Raw genomic sequence first — 4,610 nt, forward strand, 5'->3', positions numbered from 1 at the left:
ATATATATATATATATATACACAGGCCTTTGGAGCCGAGGATCGCAAGTTTCATTCCCGCCTGGGATGTCTGTATCCAGTAAGGGTCCTGAGGCTAGACCCCCTATGCTAAGTGAGCCTACTGCAGACATGAGCGAGACAGATTTTTTTTTATAGATATATATAACATATCAGAGGGGCTTTTAATAAGATATATATATAAAAAAACCCTCTTTACATCTGCTAATGAAAGTGAAAATGAATGAAAATAAAATGCTAGAGAAAGGGCTGTGTGGAGAGCTGTTATAAATGCATGATCTGTTGATCTGTTAGAGTTTAAGTTGAGTTTAAACTACATACATCTTATGTAATACTCAATACAAATACACTATGAACACCTTCATCTTGTTGAATTTAATATGCTGTGTGTATTATATTCTGACAAGATGAAATGTAAATGTAACTGATTTTGTTCAATAATGAGTTTGAGTGGGTTTTATTTCTTTTATGTCATTTTTGATTTCGTTGTTAGTTATTATTTTGTTTTGTTTATGACTTTGAATAAATAAAGTTTGGAGGAAAAAACACCAGTGGTTGTTATCCTGCTGGGATTTGTGGTTCATTAAATACTTGGTGTTGATTTTTAAATTCACTTCTGGAACCTTATGAAGTGGAGTCAGCTTTGGATACCATGGGAACCATTGGTGCATCTCTCAGAGTTCAGTGAAGGCAAGCATTAAGCAGGACCAAAACAAATGTCCCTCACATGCCAAGGGTAAGAAAAAAACTGGTGGTCAGTGGTAGTTTTAGTAAATCAAAGGACATTCAGTGTTTTTTTTTCCTTTTAATTGTGTTATTTTCAATTGAATTCATGTTTCAGGTCCAGTTTATCTTTAAAACTAGGCACAAACACGAGACGAAATGTCTGTAAATTTGTAGTATCTAACTTGATTATCTTTCTTATTGCTACTTTAAAGTATTTAATCATATTTTCAAGCTAAATTTTAAAGGTACATATGTTGTTTTTCATTTATGTGCTTGGATGAGAAGTCTTAACATCATTGTTGTTTTTAAGGCAGTATTTGGATAATTTTTCTCTAAACTTATTATCTTTATGTTTGTCAGAGCTGATTCACTGAGTAACACCAGCAGCCAAATGCTCACAGTGGCAGAGGTAAGTCACTTTAACGTGACACATTAGATAAGGAAGAGACATGGCATTCCAAGTGTAACCCACCTAAAATTGCCTCATGAAAATTAACTGCTGATCCCGAGGAATGTCAGGTAGGTGGCACTATGAGATTATGTAGTGCTTGTGAATTTAAATAGCGAAGGAAAACGACGTTAAGGCTGTATCCCAATTCGGGGTCTGCAGCTTTAAAGTACGCAGCCTTAACGGTCCTCAAGGTCCGCGTACTCAAAGACCGTTAAGGCCGGAAGTGCGAGGCTTGGAAACGTTTCATACAGCTTTGTTTGACAGAAATGAAGGAGAACATATTTTGTACATTTGTTTCTACATGAGCTCTGTGTGATTTGATAAGAATCTGAGGCTGAGACCACAGGACTGTACAAACATGATTGTTGGGCTTCATTTCTGTACTGAACAGTCATTTTAAGATTAGCTAGTAAATAACAATTAGATAGTGTTGTTCATGAGACTAAAATCATCTCACTTTGGTAATGTAACTATAATATGGCCAATATTATAGTTATTATATTAATCATTATTAGTTATTACAGCAGTGAGTTTGAACTCTGTGTCAAATACTGAGCTTCAGTAAAGATTCAAGTTGCAGTTATTTATTTATATCACCTTAAATCTTCACTCAAAGACAAGTATCTGTTACAGTGTATATATAGATGTATCATACATAAGAGACAAATGTTGTTCTTTTAATGTGTTGGCATTACTAAATTTGGCTCAGTGCTTACATATATGTGTAAAAAGAAAATGTACGAGCTGTGATAACTGTTTCTGATAGAATGAAGAGTAGACTTTGCTGCTCTTAACTTTTTACTGTCCACTTTCTGCTGTGAACAAACAAATTTCCTATGTGTGGGACTAATAAAGGTTTATCTTATCTTATCTTATGTGAAGGTGAAAGGTAAACTTCACAGTGACATAAAAATGTTCCCAAAGGGGCCAGGGGAACAGTTAATTTAGCATTTTTGGCATTACAGGTACAGCCAGGATATATTTTTACTTACCTTTCACTAAAATTGCAGTTTCCCTGCTGACTCCAATTATGGAATCAGATGGGGAAGCACAGAGTTTCCGTTGTTGAATAGTGGGTTTGTGTTTGCATTTGGTGACGTGTGAACAGGATTACTTTGCTTACTTGTAAATAGCCTGTTTAAGTTACATATAAATGGGTAAAAAACATGTATAATTAATATGCAAAATATTGTTGGGGTAATGAGCATGCTGACTGCATCAAAACATCTTCTGACTACAAACACATTTTTCATCCCTCACCTGGCGGGAGGAGTTTATGAAAGAAGGACACAACAACTCTTCAGTAATTTCCCATTTCCACTTTTTCACAACACCTCAGTCTTTGTAAGGAGGAAGTCTATCAGATCAAATGGTTGTAGATTGTTGTTACTCTGTCCATCTCTTCTTTCTCTTTATATACAGACCGGGAAAATGCAAAGAAGACCTCACCATAAGAAGGGGGTAGATTCAACTGAAGAACAGCTGGATCTGCGCACAAAAGTTCACACCAAACGATACCTCTGTGAGCAGTGTGGGAAAATGTTCAAAACACTATTAAGTTTGAAGGTCCATCAGCGTCTGCACACTGGACAAAAACCCTATTCTTGTGATCAGTGTGGCCAGAGCTTTGCCCAGTTAGTTCATCTTCAGGTGCATCAGTTTGGGCACAGTGGAAAAAAACCATTCCTCTGTGAAGAGTGTGGAAAGACCTTCACTCACCGAAGTCCTTTGAAAAGACACCAATACACCCACACAGGAGAAAAACCATTCCCCTGTGATGAGTGTGGAAAAAGGTTCTCTCACTTAGGGAACTTGAAAATGCACCAGCGTATTCACACAGGAGAAAAACCATTCCCCTGTAATAACTGTGGAAAACGCTTCGTCCAAGCAATTCATTTACAGAAACACAAGTGCATGCCACAGGTGTAGGAAGCATCCTGCCCTACATCGGCACTTCCACAAATGTTTATCAACCCATTAAAATAATTTGCAAGCATATTAACATGTTGTCATTCTAATTTCATTTTCAAATGAAAGCCAATGACAGGGAGATGTTTTCTTTCTGTGCCAGCGATCTGTGTCAGCTGATCCCTGCAACCGTGCACTTACGTCTTTGATCAAATAAACTAAGCTGAAACCATTAAATAACTAACCAGCCTGTGCCAGCGATCTGGGTCAGCTGATCCCTGCGAACGTGGACTGAAGTTTTAGATCAAATAAACAAAGCTGAAACCATTAAATAACTAACCAGCGATCTGTGTCAGCTGATCCCTGCGACCGTGCACTGAAGTTTTAGATAAAATAAACTAAGCTGAAACCATTAAATAACTAACCAGCGATCTGTGTCAGCGGATCCCTGCGACCGTGCACTGAAGTTTAAGATAAAATAAACTAAGTTGAAACCATTAAATAACTAACCAGCCTGTGCAAGGGATCTGTGCCAGCGATCTGTTTCAGCTGATCTTTGCGAACGTGCACTGAAGTCTTAGATCAAATAAACTAACCTGAAACCATTAAATAACCAACCAGCCTGTGCCAGCGATCTGTGTCAGCTGATCCCTGCAACCGTGCACTGAAGTTTTAGATCAAATAAACTAAGCTGAAACCACTAAACAACTAACCAGCCTGTGCCAGCGATCTGTGTCAGCTGATCCCTGCAACCGTGCACTGACGTTTTAGAGAAAATAAACTAAGTTGAAACCATTAAATAACTAACCAGCGTGTGTCAGGGATCTGTGTCAGCTGATCCCTGCGACCATGCACTGAAGTCTTAGATCAAATAAACTAACCTGAAACCATTAAATAACTAACCAGCCTGTGCGAGCGATCTGTGTCAGCTGATCCCTGCAACCGTGCACTGAAGTTTTACAGAAAATAAAGTAAGCTGAAACAATTAAATAACTAACCAGCCTGTGCCAGGGATCTGTGTCAGCTGATCCCTGCGACCATGCACTGAAGTCTTAGATCAAATAAACTAACCTGAAACCATTAAATAACTAACCAGCCTGTGCGAGCGATCTGTGTCAGCTGATCCCTGCAACCGTGCACTGAAGTTTTAGATCAAATAAACTAAGCTGAAACCATTAAATAACCAATCAGGCTGTGCCAGAGATCTGTGTCAGCTGATCCCTGCGAACGTGGACTGAAGTTGTAGATCAAATAAACAAAGCTGAAACCATTAAATAACTAACCAGCGATCTGTGTCAGCTGATCACTGCGACCGTGCACTGAAGTTTTAGATCAAATAAACTAAGCTGAAACCACTAAATAACTAACCAGCCTGTGCCAGCGATCTGTGTCAGCTGATCCCTGCAACCGTGCACTGAAGTTTTAGAGAAAATAAACTAAGTTGAAACCATTAAATAACTAACCAGCGTGTGTCAGGGATCTGTGTTAGCTGATCCCTGCAACTGTGC

General features: G+C 38.5%; 1 long non-coding RNA gene across 1 annotated transcript; it reads left to right on the top strand.

The window, feature by feature from the left end:
* Positions 1-300: 300 nt before the first annotated feature.
* Positions 301-3,182, top strand: LOC147336256 (uncharacterized). Its single transcript, XR_015128259.1, has 3 exons — positions 301-753; positions 1,104-1,152; positions 2,617-3,182. It is a non-coding gene; the product is annotated as an uncharacterized LOC147336256 (long non-coding RNA).
* Positions 3,183-4,610: the final 1,428 nt, after the last annotated feature.

The sequence above is a fragment of the Aulonocara sp. 'chitande type north' Nkhata Bay genome, linkage group LG3, assembly GCF_057382095.1.
Source record: "Aulonocara sp. 'chitande type north' Nkhata Bay isolate Kocher_YH1m ecotype deep benthic linkage group LG3, A_spYH_male_GT1.1, whole genome shotgun sequence".
Classification (NCBI taxonomy): Eukaryota; Metazoa; Chordata; class Actinopteri; order Cichliformes; family Cichlidae; genus Aulonocara; species Aulonocara sp. 'chitande type north' Nkhata Bay.